The sequence below is a fragment of the Callithrix jacchus genome, chromosome 3, assembly GCF_049354715.1.
Source record: "Callithrix jacchus isolate 240 chromosome 3, calJac240_pri, whole genome shotgun sequence".
Lineage (NCBI taxonomy): Eukaryota > Metazoa > Chordata > Mammalia > Primates > Cebidae > Callithrix > Callithrix jacchus.
In genome coordinates, this window is record NC_133504.1 from 115,078,491 (window position 1) to 115,094,244 (window position 15,754).

At 43.4% G+C, this 15,754-nt stretch overlaps 1 protein-coding gene across 2 annotated transcripts in view; it reads left to right on the plus strand.

Annotated features, from left to right (window-relative positions):
* Window positions 1–15,754, plus strand: part of SCD5 (stearoyl-CoA desaturase 5) — a 172,833-nt gene that overhangs the window by 67,002 nt on the left and 90,077 nt on the right. The gene's annotated exons all lie outside the window — the stretch shown is intronic.

A 15,754-nucleotide genomic window follows, 5' to 3' on the forward strand; every position in this document is an offset into this window, starting at 1 on the left:
CTTTACTACCTCTGGGGAGGGAAGGGAATGGGGAGCAGGTCTGGGGTTCAGTGTTTGTGTGACGGCTGACTTCAGAGGTCTGAATTCTCTCTAGCTCACTTGCTGTCTCAGTAGGTGGGGTGTGATGGGACTTCCCGTCCAGGGCTCTCAACTCTAGAATCCAGCCTCATAAGAACTGTGTTGCCTCTGAGCACCTGAGCTCTGTGTGGGATGCAGATACTCTGTGAAATAAGGGTTCTGCTGCTTTTAGGCTGCAAAAGCAGAATTAGGATGTGAATCCAAGCCCAGGGCACTTTGCACCCTGGATCTGGCTGCTGCTTTTAATTGCTGCAACTGTGATAGTGGCTGTTCCCAGGAGTCTCCCAGCCCAAGCCTGATCCTGGAGTGGCTCACCGCAAGTCTCACTGTCCCGAGGCAGGAAGGCTGCAGAGAAAGTTACCCCTGGAGTAGGGAGGGAGAAGGGGAAGCCAGTGCTCTCAAGTGGCCTGCTCTGTGCTCACAGGCCCTGTGGGCTTCCGAACCCTGTCCTAGCCAGGCTGGATCTGTGCCAGGCCTTGGCCCAGCAGCTGTGTTCTGTACCTTGGATTCCTGACAAAGGCAAAATAATTGCTGCTTCCAGCTACAACCAGCTGGCTACAGGGAGAACTCACCAGGGAGAGTTCTGCTGTATCCTCTCTGCCCCTACCCCCAGCTTTCTGTTCTCGAGAATGACACTTTGTTGGTCCTCTGCATATGAGTCCCAGAGTTGGAAATGAAAAAGGAACTGAAAAAGATTAAAATATCCCAATGGGGTGGTGCATTTCAGAATAGTTGTTATGAGCCTGGGGGTTTCCTGTGCACCCCAAGCAGGAAGTTTTGACTTGTTTTGCTCTTGATTGGAGCCTTCCCTGGAAGAAGCAGTTGTTCAAGAGTGAGCTCTTTGTGTTTGTAGACGAGGGGGGGAAAATATATATTTACACACACACACCTTGGGAGGTCAAGGAGGGTAGATCAAGGTCAGGAGATCGAGACCATCCTGGCTAACACGGCAAAACCCCGTCTCTACTAAAAATACAAAAAATTAGCTGGTGTGGTGGCATTTGCCTGTAATCCCAGCTACTTGGGAGGCTGAGGCAGAGAATTGCTTGAAAGATTTTTTTTCCCTTTATCGTCCTAGGTTCTTCAGCTGGGGTCCTGTAAATTAGATTGACAGAAGACAGATTAGCAAGAGAAGCATAAGTTTATTAACTTGTACATCATACACATGGGAGCACTCAGAGATGAGTAACTCAAAGGGGTGGTTGCACCTTGGCTTATATAGCAAATTAAAAGAACAGTAAATTTTTAGAGAAATGACAATGGCAAAGGAAAAGGACTTTGAGTTCCCAATAAATATGTGGGGGAACTAATGGAAGATAAGGGCTAGTTGGGACGGTTGGTTGTACAGACTCCTCTGCTGCCCTCTCGGGGTTGATAAGGGTCTAGAGTTATCTCTGGTGATTCACTTCTGTCCTTCCTGATAGAGAGTGGAGCAGAGACACATTTGAAGATTTATGTTCTGCTTTTAGGCAAATAGGGGGAGGGCAGAGGGCTCTTTTGTATCTGCTGCTGCTTAATTGCCTTCAGCTCAAAATAATCTTAATACTAAAAAGGCATATTTTGGGGTGGCATGTTCTGCTACCTTTCATGTTCAAGAAGATACATTTAAAATTCTTTCTCTTAATCATATTCCTTCCACCCCTTCCATTAATTAAAAAATATTTGCTATTCCATTGACAAACTTTTATTTTGTTAGACCTATGGGATGCAGAGCTGGGGGATGCTGGAGGAGGGTAAAATCCAGAGCTGAGTGCTTCTCTCAGGAAGCTTAGAGTTGAGCTTGCCAGTCAAGCTATAAAGACAAAAGGGTCATTTACTGTAATCCTCACCAGCCCAGCCTCCAGCTCTGGGCCAGCCTCCCTCCTCCTCCAGAAGTCCTCGGCCTTCCACCACCCCAGGTACAGCCCCTCCTTCCTTCTGGGGAAACCCTTCCTGACCCTTCCATCCCTAAACAAATCTGTCTACCTTCTCAACAACCTACTAGTTTTCACAGACTTTGTAGTTTACCACAAACCCCTGGAATGCCTCTTGGTGGCTTGGAGTCTTTAATTTTGGGTGTTGCCATTTCAGCTTTTGGAGGGTCAAAGAAGGCTTCTTTAACTCGTGAGGCAGATTGGTGAGGTTGGCCACTCACAGAACTTCTGGCCTTTCTCCAAACATTTCTATACCTTTCTCTGTCTCCTCTGCCTGGAAAATTTCTATTCCTTCTTAAAAGCCAGGTCAGAAATCACGTCATCCTTGCAGCCCTCCACACTCCTTCAGAGAGACAGAGTCACCATAGCCTGTAGCCCTTTATTCTCCTGTAATTGACTGGTGGGTTCTTCTTGCCCACTGCACAGACAAAATCAATCCACTCAGACAATGGTCTATCAGTAGAGAAAGAGTTTAATTGACATGAGGGTAGGCCACATGGGAGAATGGGAGTTGTCATTCAAGTTGACAACTAGCCTCTGACCACTGCTCACCAAATTGTCCATAAAAACCTTAACCCCGAAGGCTTGGAGGTTAAGGTTTTTATGGACAATTTGGTGAGCAGTGGTCAGAGGCTAGGGAATGGGTGCTGTTGATTGGTTGAGGATGAAATCAGGATGTGGAAAATGGTCCTCATGCACTGAGTCTGCCTCTGGTTGGGGCCACAGCATCAGTTGAGTCACGAGTCATGAGTCTGAATGGGGTCAGTCTGAAAGATATTTCAAAAAACCAATCTTAGGTTTTACAATAGGGATGTTATCTATAAGAGCAATTGGGGAAGTCAGAAATCTTGTGACTTCTGGCCACATGACTCCTGAGCAGTAAGAGATTGTAGAAACTATGCCATCTTATCAGAATTCAGGCCCCTCTTAGAATCCTAACCTTGTGATCTTTCACTAGTTTTACAAAGGCAATTTAGTTTTGGGAACTAAAGCTATTATCATCTTTGCTTTAAGGTAAAACTAGAAACTAAATTCCTCCCAAAGTTAGCTTGGCCTACCAGGAATTATCAAGGATAGGTTGGAGGTCAGAAGCAAGATGGAATCAGCTATGTCAGAATTATCTTACTGTCATAATTTTGCAAAGGCAGTTTCACCCTTTTACGACATTTTTATTTTTATTTTTAACTTATTTATTATTTTTAGAGACAGGGTTTCACTCTGTCACCCAGGCTGGAGTGCAGTGGCACAATCATAGCTCATTAAAAAGCCTTGACCTCTCAGGCTCAATTGATGCTCCTGCCTCAGCATCCTGAGTAGCTGGAACTATACACATGCACCACCATGCCTGGCAATTTTTTTAAATATTTTGTAGAGATGGGGATCTTACTGTGTTCCTCAGGTGTGTATCAAATGACTGGGCTCAAGCAAGCCTCTTACCTTGACCTCCCGAAGTGTTGGGATTGCAAATGTGAGCCACCACCCCCAGCTTTGTTTGATATCTTAATCCTGGTGCCCTAAGGGTCTGGCCATGAGTGACAAAATCTCCTGGGGACCAGACTTCCAGTGCTGGAGCACAGGTTGGGTCCTCTTTGAGAGTGAGGATCTTCATGCTGGAAGTTGGAGCTTCTGCTGTCTCACTGGTTGGATAAGTGTCTTAAACATGGAAACATATTCCGTAAATGGGAATAATGATGGGTTTCAAGCTTCGCTGCATCTTACAGTTACCTGGAGAGATTTGAAAATACCAACGCTGGGCCCCACAACCCAGAGGTCCTGATTTAAATGGTCTGAGAGCAGCCTGGCTTTAAAGCTCCCCAGGTGATTCTAATGTGCCACCCAGTTTGAGAACAGTTGCCTTGATGGGCTCCCTGACTACTGTGTAAGGGAAGGAAGAGACCCTGACTTGGTCACCCTGGGGAACATGCAATGTAAGGGAAGATTGTGAGAACTAAAAAATACTTGTTTAAAAACAACAAAGACAGACAAAATCAAGACCTGCAGAAGTGAATTCAGGATGCAATTCTAAAATGGCCTAACCTATAGACTAACTTAAGGCAGGAAAAAGATACAGAGGAGACAAGAGCTAGTCTTGCTCATTCACAGGTTTAAGCCCAGAGGCGAGGCACGGTGGCTCATGCTTGTAATCCCAGCACTTTAGGAGGCTGAGGCGGGCAGATCACTTGAGGTCGGGAGTTTGAGACGAGTCTGGCCAACATGGTGAAATCCCGTCTCTATTAAAAATACAAAAATAAGCCAGGCGTGATGGTGTGCACCTGTAATCCCAGCTACTCGGGAGGCTGAGGCACGAGAATCACTTGAACCTGAGCAGTGGAGGTTGCAGTGAGCTGAGATCACATCATTGCACTCCAGCCTGAGCAACTCTGTCTGAAAAAAGCAAAAGCAAAGCAAAACAAAACAAAAAGGCTGAAGGCCAGAAAGGGGAGACCAAGAGAAGTTAGACTTTCCTAGAGCCAGGGAAACACCAGTTGAAAGGGATTTAGCTATGAAGTTGGGAGAGTTTTGACTGCGTGTCAATGGGAGTGTCCAAGGAGAAGACAGGAAAGGCCATTGCTTCAAAAAGACCAAAAGAACCAAAGCCTGGAGCAGCACCTGTCTCTAGGAGACAAAAGGAAGAAAATTTAGCTCCACAAGGGTAGGTCAGGGCATGCTCCTTTAAGGAGCATACATGCTCTTAGTACAGTGCTGTATGCAGATGGCATCCCTCACGACCTTTTCCAGAGACAGTGCAGGTGGTGCAGTTGTAAAGGACCAAGGCCTTGTCCACTGAATATCATTGTTACACCCAAATCCTGACATCCTAAAGTCAAGTTTGGGGTTTCATTTGAACCTGAGTGGAGGAGAAATGAATTCAGAATCTGACGGGCCTTTCTGGTGGAGAAATCTCTCCTTACTTAGATATGAACCCAGGAGCCTCAAGATGTGAGATGGGGTGGCTTTTTCTGTGGCACACCTCTATTATTCTTTGATGGTTCTTTAAAAAAGAGGCTCCATTCCATTAGAGGTGGGACAGGCCCCACTCTGCAGGATGAGCTTGGACAGCAATTGACAGGCACCCTGCAGACCTTAGAAAATGTAGAGGAGAAAGCAGATGTGTCTCCTTTTCTTGACCAATTAAGACAGTTCTGTGACAGCTCCAGGGGAGAGGAACAGGACGAAGAGAGTTGTGTTTGAGACGGGAACATGCCAAGAAGCGTAGGCTTTATCCAGTCCAGCGTGTCTCACGCTGCAGACTGTGGCCTCACAGGGGGTGTAGAACACTTTAGTTTGGATCGTGACCAACATTTAAAGTGTAATAAAATAGAACAGAAAGTATGAGTGCATTGAGTGTAGTAAGGATTAAATATTGTTTATGAAGAGTTTATTTTAGTCATATTTGTGTGTGTTCTAGGTTGCAACATATATTACTTCGTGCAGATCTCTATTTTAAAAAAAAGAAACAGCTGCCTCCTTAACAAGCAGAGTGAAAATAACTAGTCTTAATCTTGATGTCCAGCTGACTCAAGATTGCCCAGTTGATAAAGTCCTAATTAACCTTGCTGTAAAAATCCAAGGTTATTGTTGAGTAACAAACATGCTGGGAGCAAAAAGCTGTTGCGTGTGCCTCTGTTTAAGAGCCTTCTGGAAGGACGAAGCCTCTACTAGGCTGACACAGAGCCTCTGGGGACCCCAAGGCCTGTCAGTGGAGACCTTCCAAGTGGCTTTTCCTCATTTAGGTTCCGTGACTCACCTTGTCACTTGAAATCCTGCTTCCTATGGGATTGGGCCAAAATAAAATACATCTTCCCAGAGCTTTCTAGAGCTTGCTTTTCTTTTTGAGACAGATTTCACTCCCAACACCCAGGCTGGAGAACGGTGGCATGATCTTGGCTCACTGCAACCTCTGCCTCCCAGGCTCAAGTGATCCTCCCACCTCAGCCTCCTGGGTAGCTGGGACTATAGGCCCATGCCACCATGCCTTGCTCATTTTTGTATGTTTTGTAGAGGTAGGGATTCATCACGTTCTCCAGGCTAGTCTCAAACTCCTGGCCTTCAATGATCTGCCCGCCTTAGCTTCCCAGAGTGCTAGGATTACAGATGTGAGCCACCAGGTTCAGTTCAGAGCTTTATTTTCGAAGGTGTCGTGTTTTAGAATGTTCATGGGTGAGCTAATGCTGTTACAGTAACACATGGAAGAAAAGGTACACTCATGCCACCCATAGCTGTCGTTTTTATTTGCTTGGTGAGACAGATGGAAGTTGTGGGTACAGTACTGTGAGTGGTTGATAGCGAAATGGAAATAAAACTCAGGTACAGCTTTTACCCTCTGAAAGTTAGTGTGGACAGTGCTTTCTTTGGGCTTGAACTGAATTCAGTCAAGATTTTATTCTAAACATCAGGAGCCTGTACCTTGAGCCCTGTTAACCCCAAGAAAAGCCTAATACCATCTACATTTCATGTCAGCTGGAAAGGTTTATTTCTGAAGTTCAGGGCAGTTATTTATTAAAGCCACAAAGTATTCCGAGGATATGGATTATGAGAAAACTTTGGGCTCTTTACTCTGAAACTGTTCTGACTTGGTTTTTCTTTTTTGTTATATTTGGCCGTCAGAAAACTCTTCCTGAATTCTTCCAGGCTATCATCAGGTTGATAAACTTGCTGGTATTTAAGTGTGCAATTTGAAATATAATCAACATATGCCCACCATTGTCTTTGCGTGAGAAAGAGTGAAAATTGTTTCTTATTAATAGTTACCTTTATTATGCTCATTAGGAAAAACAAAATGCCATATTCCACTTGCTCTTGGAGGCAGTGGAAAGGCCCTGGGGCCAAAATGTCTAGGTTGGTGTTTTCCTGCTGCCACTAGCAAGCCCTGCTGCTCACAGGCACAATAGCAGCAGATTTTTTCTTTTTTTCCTGAGGCAGAATCTCACTCTGTCACCCAGGCTGGAATGCAATGGCGTGATCTGGGCTTACTGCAACCTCTGCTTCCCAGGTTCAAGCCATCCTCCTGCCTCAGCCTCCTGAGTAGCTGGATTACAGATGCAGCCACTATGCCTGCCTGATTCTTTGTATTTTTAGTAGAGAAGGGTTTCACCATGTTAGCCAGGATGGTCTCAATCTCCTGACCTAGTGATTTGCCCATTTCGGCTTCCCAAAGTGCTGGGATTACAGGCGTGAGCCACTGTACCTGGCCAACAACAGTTGTCTTAAGGTATATATCACCTGTCTACCACTTATCAGGTTCTTGACATTCCTCATCTTTAATCCTATAAACAGTTCTTCCAGCTTTGTTTTGTTCTCGCCATTTTACAGATGAGGAAACAGTCTCAGCATTAGGGAAGAGCCAATCACAGCTACCACGTGTATCTTTTTATATTAATAATATTATTTATATTATTAATTTATATTATATTAATAATATAAATGAAAATAATATTTTAATTTGATATTGTCTTTCCCACTTGCTCTAGGGTCTGCTTATTTGTGGGCAGGAAGAGGAGGTTTGCATGTATTTAAGTTTAATCTGTTTGGTATTAAAGGTAGAAAGCCTCTACAAAGCAAGATCTATTTTATTTATTTATTTTTTCTAAAGATGGGGTTCTCACCGTCTTGCTTAGACTGGTCTCAAACTCCTGGGCTCCAGCAATCCTCCTGCCTTGGCCTCCCATCTTGCCGGAATTACAGGTGTGAGTCACCGTGCTTGGCCCAAAGCAAGGTTTAACCTGTGCTTTCTCATTGCTGGCCATTTATGTTCTGATTCTAACATTTGTGTGGTTGGTGTTAATGTTAGATCTAAAAGGAGAAAGATGACATTTGGTATTTGTTATAAACTTTCAGAGATACTTGTTTTCCCAGACTTTTATTATGTACATTTTCAAACATACAGAATTTTAGAGAATAATACAGTAAACACCTGCCTATCTACCACTAGATTCAGTAATTATTAACATTTGCCATATTTGCTTTATCTACCTGTAACATTTTTTCTCAGCCATTTGAAAGTGGGTTGCTGATGTTGTGGCCATTTACACCTAAATGATTCCATATGCATCTCCTAAAAAGGATATTATACCTTAATCTAATATCTTCCATATTTAAATTTCATGTGTCCTCAGACTATCTTTTATGATTGTTTTTTTGTTCTGAACTGGGATCCGGTCAGGCTTATCACACTGTATTTGATTGTTATTTGTTCTCATTGTCTTTGGAACAGACTCTCACCTTTGACATTGACTTTTTGTTTTAGTTTTCTGTAGAATGTCCCCCATTTTTGTGCGGTTGTTTCCATCTTCCCTCTGTTTTCTGTAAACTGGGAGGCTCTTACAGGCATGCTTAGGTTGAAGTTAAGCATATTTGGCAAGATTGCCTGAGATGCCTGAATAGTGATGCTGTGTGCTTCGTAGTCATCATCAGCCTGCTTGCTCCACTCTAAATTTAAAAATTTTTAAGCTTTATTTCACCACTCTTATCAAACATATCAGAAGGCATATCATCAGTGCATCTTATGGTGATCGACAACAAAACTGAACAAGGCTATTGTGTTTACAGAAAAATTTTTAGCAAAAGTGTATGTAGTGCAGTCCATTGAAATGCAGTGTTTATACTTCTTAGGTATACAAGAAAGCAGAAAATAAAAGTTCTCTGTTGTCCAGCAAGAAGAAAAAGTTTTTCTGAAAGACTTGAATGGAAATCAGAAATTTAGGCATTTGTGACAAGTATTTCTTGGTGTGGATTCACATTGATATTTAGAGTTCCACTTAGTTATTTTTTAAAATAAATAAACCTCACAAACAAGATAGCACAAGGAACAGAGAGCCCTAGTGCCAAAAATTGCCAGGACCAATATGCTATTAAAACAGCTGGTAGAAATGTTACAGATAGCCCTTCACTGTGTAATGTTCCTGTAGTTCTGAGATGAAGGCGAACCAACAGGAGAGAAAATTTTTTGTTTGTTTTGTTTTTTTGAGATGGAGCTTCACTCTTGTAGCCCAGGCTGGAGTGCAGTAGTGTGATGTCGGCTCACTGCAACCTCCACTTTCTGGGTTCAAGCAATTCTCCTGCCTCAGCCTCGTGAGTTGTTGAGATTACAGGTGCCTGCCACCATGCCCAGCTAATTTTTGTATTTTTGGTAGAGGCAGAGTTTCACTACGTTGGCCAGGCTGGTCTTGAATTCCTGACCTCAGGTGATTGATTCGCCTGCCTCAGCCTCCCAAAGTGCTGGGATTATAGGTGTGAGCCATCACGCCTGGCTGAGAATACGTTTCATAAATAGCTTTGGATTAAGTGATCTTTCACATTTTTTCTAACTATACCATCTTGTCAAAACATAATAATTACATATTACTTAGTAAAAATAGTAGTAGGTTTTAATATTCACAACCAACCACTCTAGTGCCGACATAGGAGGCTACAAACTGTTAAAATTTTTTGATCATAACTGGATAATCAAGATGCAACCCTTTTTGAGAAAAGAATTCCTTCTGCCTGAAATTTGATACTGTTAAGAGGATATAAAGGAAAGTTAAATCATTTAAGATTTTTCACAAAAGATTTAAGAATGAAAGAATAAATCCTGCTGAAAAAGATATGTCAGCCTTACCTTCTGCAAAGTAAATCTGCAGAGGTACAGGTTGACTCTTTTTATTGTAATAAACACTGCTTAGTTCTATAAGGTGCTGTCACTGCAACTAATGCACACTAGTGCCACCCACTGTCCCTACTGTGCAAAGGGAAGGGTGGAGGTGTGTTCCAGTATTACTGATGCAAAGCTTCATCTCTTGGTTAACTGGTGGTTTCCAGATGCTTCCATGGTAGGATTCTATTTTTCCCTTTGTAGTTAGGAAGCAGTTTAAGAGGTGATACTTCTTCCAAATCCTTTCACCTAATGATCTTAGCATTTGTCTTAGTTTGCTGCTATAACAGTGCACTACAGATGGGGTGGCTTAAGCAACAGAAATGTGTTGTCACACAGTTGTGGAGGCTGGAAGTCCAAGATCCTGGTGTGGGGAGCTCCCTCCCAGGGCTGTGAGGGAAGGATCTGTTTCAGGCCTCTCTCCTTCACTTAAAGAAATTGCCTTCTCCCCATGCCTCTTCATGTTGTTTTCTGTTTGTGCATATCTGTGTCCAAATTTCCTCTCCCTACAAGGACAGCGATCACGTTGGATTAGCCAACCCTTGCCTCCCCCTGTGACCTCATTTTAACTTGGTTACCTCTGTAAAGACCCTACCTCCATGCCAACTCACATTCTGGGGCACTGGGGATTAGGATGTCAACTTTTGAATTTTGTGGGGATACAATTGTGATTCTTGCCTGAATATTTATTTATTGGGGTCTTTAGGTTTCTGGGAAACAGTTTCTGAGATGGAGATTAGTGGGCTGGCCTACCTAGTACTGTGCTTGCAAATATCTGTGGGGGAATAAGAAGCAGGAGTGGGCAGAGGGAGAAGCTGAACTGCAGTGCAGCTGCAACGGAGGCTCAGCCTATGTGTACAGGAAGCTGCAAAACTATGCAGTCCTTTGAGTTTTTTGTTTTGTTTTGTTTGTTTCTGTTTTAAGATGCGGTCTCGCTTTGTCACCTAGACTGGAATGCAGTGGTGTGGTCGCAGCTCACTGCAGCCTTGAAATCCTGGGCTCGAGAGATCCTCCTACCTCAGCCTCCCTGAGTAACTGAGACTACAGGCATGTGCTACCATACCCAGCTTTTTTTAAAAATCATTTTGTAGAGATGGTGTCTCTCCATTTTGCCCAGGTTGGCCTAGAACTCCTGAGCCCAAGAGATCCTCTCACCTCAACTTCCTGAAGTGCTGGGATTACAGGCATGAGTGACTGGGCCTGGCCTAGACTGCCCTTTGGAAATGTTCCAAATTGAGGCAAAAGGCCAGATTTTATATCCCTTTATCAACTAACCATTGAATGCATGCTGCTGCCAGGGAGAAGGCAAGCCTTGGGCTGTGCAGCTTTCCAGGCAGGACGGTGTTGGAGGAGAGACTCATGTGTGAGCTGTTAGGCACCAGCAATCCCAGTAGTTGGGGAATGAGTGCCTGGACCGACAGAGAGGGTTGGGGCAGTCAACAGCATCAGACACAATTGGAGATTGCAGAAGGGTGATTTCCCCCTCTAACCTGCATTTATTATTAGGTGGCACCCTTCTGAAAAGAAGATCTTTCCTTCGTCAACTAGGAATGAATTATAGTTCTCAAAAAGACAGGATAATTGCTTACTTTTTGCTTTTGTCTTTTTTTTTGTATTTTTGTCTTTTTTTTGGGACAGCATCTCACTCTGTCACCCAGGCTGGAGTTCATGATTACAAGTCACTGCAGCCTCTATCTCCTGGGCTCAAGTGATCCTTCCACTTCAGCTTCCCAAGTAGCTGGAACTACAGGCATGAACCACTACATCCAACTAATTTAAAAAAAATTTTTTGTAGAGCTGGTGTCTCACTGTGTTGCCCAAGCTGGTCACAAACTGGGGTTTAAGTGGTCCTCTCTTCTAGGTCTTCCAAAGTGCTAGAATTACAGGCATGACCCACTGTGCCTGGCTGTTTCTCTTTTCATTACCAATTTTCCAAGTCATGAGTGGTGTAATTCATTTGTACTCAGGGTCGCATTATGACTTTTGCCTTCATAGGCCCCTTCTCCATAAAAATATATTAAAAATCATTTTACAACTACCAGCCTGGCCAACATGGCAAAACCCCGTCTCTACTAAAAATACAAAAATTAGCTGAGTGTGGTGGTGCACGCCTGTAATCCTAGCTACTCAGGAGGCTGAGGCATGAGAATCACTTAAACCTGGGTGGCTGAGGTTGCATTGAGCTGAGATTGCACCACTGCACTCCAGCCTGGGTACCAGAGCGAGACCCTGTCTCAAAAAAAGGCAAACCATATTTTACAGCTGTATTGGTATAAAGACAACTATAATCAGGCTAGATTCATGAATTATGTATTTATTACTATATTCTTTTTCTCTTTTTGAAGAAAACATATTGTGGGATGTCAGTACTGTGCCTACTGTGTCTAATGGGTAGGTTAGCTCTGGTAAAGCCTTAGATTGGGGCCAGGCAGTTAATAAATGAAGAGGGTTGATTCAGAGTGCATGTACTACTGTATGGGGTGAACAGGGGAACAGGGGTGTCACGTGGAGCTGTCTCAGTGGAAGGGAGTTGCCATACAAGAAAGTGAGGTGGCCTGATGTTGCCAGATCTTTCCATGTTTCAGGAGAAGCCAGAAAAAGAGATTTTAAAATTTGAAACTCCCTATTTTTAACTGTTTAATTGTTGGATCCTTTTTAAAAAAAATCTATGGGTTGGTTGTGGCCTAGGGGCTGCCAGTTTGAGAAGTCGGTTAACAGCGAGCCCCCTGAGAGGGAGTACCCACTCCGATACTCCGCACCGTGGAGGAAACTGGCATATGGAAGGTGCTTATACATGCTTGAAAAGGAATGGATGAATAATTATATTTTGATAAGGCAACTCATTAAAATTAGGTTGGAATTTATGCATAAGAACCAAGTGAAGGTCAGAAATCCAGGCCCTGGAATATGCTGCAAAGAAAAAAAAAATGCCTGTCTTGGGTTATTCACAGCAACTTAAAGCGATTTGGCAAGAATAAAAATGTGTGAAGAAACCTCTTGAAACTGGAGTTTGTGAACTAGGTCAGGCTGCCTTAATGATGCAGTCCCTAATTAGAGAACTGAAGGGGGTTTCTTGGTATCTTGAAAGAATACTGTATTATTAAATTTTATCTTTTTTTTTTTTCAGTTTAAGCCAGAAGCATTGTGAAAACAACAACCTTGAAAAGAATGTGTTCTGTAACTTTTTGGTTGGGGGAGCAGCAAGCACACCTCACTGCCAAACATTCTTCATGCTTGTCCTTGGCCTGTGGTTGCCAGACAGAGGAATATTTGGTCGGAATCCACTGGGTTCACACCAATCACCATGGTGCGGGAGGGTCTGAGTCAGAAAAAAGGACGAGAGGAGGATGAAGAAATCAGGACGGAGAGAAACAGCACCTCCCAAGAGGCTCTCCCAGACATTTCACTGTAACTTCCAGCTCTTTTGGCTCAGAAATAAAAGCAACAGTGATGCCCAGGGCTTCTCTCCATGGCATGTTCCCAGAGATGTCCCTCCAGAGCTCAGCACTCAGCCCTCTTGAGGGTCTGGTTATCGTAGTCTTTATGCTTCGTTGCTGCAAAGGTGCCTGCCACCTCTTCCCGTGAAACCTCGGATTCCTGGACTTCAACCAGCAGCTGTTTTTATTCCCTTAGAGAGATTGCTTATTAAAAAAAAAAAGATGATAATGACCCATAACTACTCAGTTTAGATGATGACAGCAGAAATTATTCTTTTTTCTCACTTCCCTGAAGTTGACCAGTTTGGGTACTGTTTTTAATTTTTATCTTCCTTCAGAGGGACCAACAAATTTTTTTTTTGGGGGGGGCGGGATGGAGTCTCACTCTGTCACCCAGGTTGGAGTGCAATGGTGCCATCTCAGCTCAGTGCAACCTCTGCCTCCTGGGTTCAAGCGATTCTCATGCCTCACCCTCCCAAGTACCTGAGATTACAGGCACGCACCATCACACCAGGCTAATTTTTGTATTTTTAGTAGATATGGGGTTTCACCATGTTTGCCAGGCTGGTCTTGAACTTCTGACCTCAAGTGAACCTCCCGCCTCAGCCTCCCAAAGTGCTGGGATTACAGGCGTGAGCCACTGTGCCAGGCCAGGGGACCAACACACTGTGCCAGGCCAGGGGACCAACAGTTTTGATATTAGTTTCTCATTTATAGGCAGCAAAATTAATGAGCATGGATATAGGTACCGCATTATAGAATGTATGCACATCTTCCTCTAATGCGCACACACACAACTTACTGCCCAAGATAAAAACTGAAATTCAGTGTGTCCATAATACAGCAAACTATTCACTTTGTTTTCAATTATCCCTAATTCTGATTTCAATAGTTGTGTAAGATGGAGAGAGACAGGTTGTGTTGGGAGTTATTCTGAATCAGAAACCATGAATGTTTGCTTTTCCCCATTTCACCTCTGAAAACCTGAGCAGTCTGAGGACCAGGTGAAAAAAAAAAGTCTCAGTTGAGGTCTGGGTCATCTTTTCCCCTAGAGCCTCTGCTTCCTAGTCACACAGCCTCAACCTTGCAATGGCTGCTTAGAAATAAGAATAATGGTGTTTGCAGTCATATTTATTGAAATGTTGTTATGTGCTAAATACCTTATACAGTGGTCCTTCAGCATGTGTAGGGGGTTGGTTCCAGGAAGCCCCCATGGACACTAGAATCCACAGATGCTCGAGTCCCTTATATGAAATGGCATAGTATTTGCACATCCTCCCGTATACTTTAAATCATCTCTAGATTACTTATACTACCCAAAACAATGTAAATGCTATGTAAATAGTTGTTATAGTGTATTGTTTAGGGGATGATGACATGAAAAAAAGGCCTGCACGTATTTAGTTCAGACATAACCATCCATTTTGCTTCCTCAAATTTTTTTTTTTTTTTTTTTTTGAGACTGAGTCTCTCCCTATTGCTCAGGCTGGAGGGCAGTGGCGCGATCTTGACTCACTGCACCTTCTACCTCTCGGGTTCAAGTGATTCTCTTGCTTCAGCCTCCAGAATAGTTGGGATTATAGGTTGTGCCACTATGCCTGGCTACTTTTTGTAATTTTAGTAGAGACAGGGTTTCGCCATGTTGGCCAGGCTGGTCTGGAACTTCTGACCTCAAGTGATCTGCCCACCTTGGCCTCCCAAAGTGGTGGGATTCCAGATATGAGCCACCATGCCCAGCCTTCTTCCTCAAATATTTTCAATCCACAATTGAATCCATAGAGTTGGAACCCATGGATAAGGAGGGCTGACTGTATGTATTTTCACTCAAGTCCCCCAACAACACTTTGATGTAGTCTTTTGTTTGTTCATTTACGCATAAGAGAACTGGGACTAAGAGAGAATAAGTTGGTATCACCCCAACATTCAGCTAGGAAATGGCAAAGGGGCAGTTCCAGATTCCCTGTGAGCTCCCTCCCTTCTGTGTATAAGGAGCTGACATTGTCCATGAGCTCTTTCAGGGAGTTTTGATTCTCATGCCTAGTAAATGATCTCCCCATACGCGGAAGAGAAGCTTTGTGTTATTTGAGGGAAAGGAAGAGGCTTCGAAGAAGAAAGGAAGAAGGCACGGCGGGGGAATCAGGGAAAGCTCTCAGGCTGAACTAGTTTATGCTATTGAATAGTTTTTTTCTCAAGGGATTGCTTTGATATCATTGTACTGAGCAAATATTACCAGATTAAAAAAATGATAACTTGGACCTTTTTTTGGTAAAATATGAAGCAGTTGGCAGCTCCAACCATAGCTCTTGCTATGCTTGTGTGGCCATGCATGCTAGTTGCCAAACATTTTCAGAAGTGGACTGGAAGGAGAACAGCCTTAATCTTTGGCCTTTTTAAAAAAATGAAACAAAACACTCTTCTCCTCCCTTCCCCAAAAACAAAGTGATTAAACCATTCAGCTTAAAAAAGATTCAGTTTAGTCACTTTGGTTTACATGCTGTTGGTCAAGAGCTAGGCTGTCAGCATCATCCTGTGACAACTGAGAGTTCCTAACTTTCTGGTCATCAGGTTTTTCCTCTTATCAATGCATTTCTTTTCCTTCATGATACCTCATCTTGCCACACCAAGGCATGAAGTTATAAGCCAGAGTTATGACCCCTATCAGTAGAAGGTTCTAGAATATTTGTATGTATTTT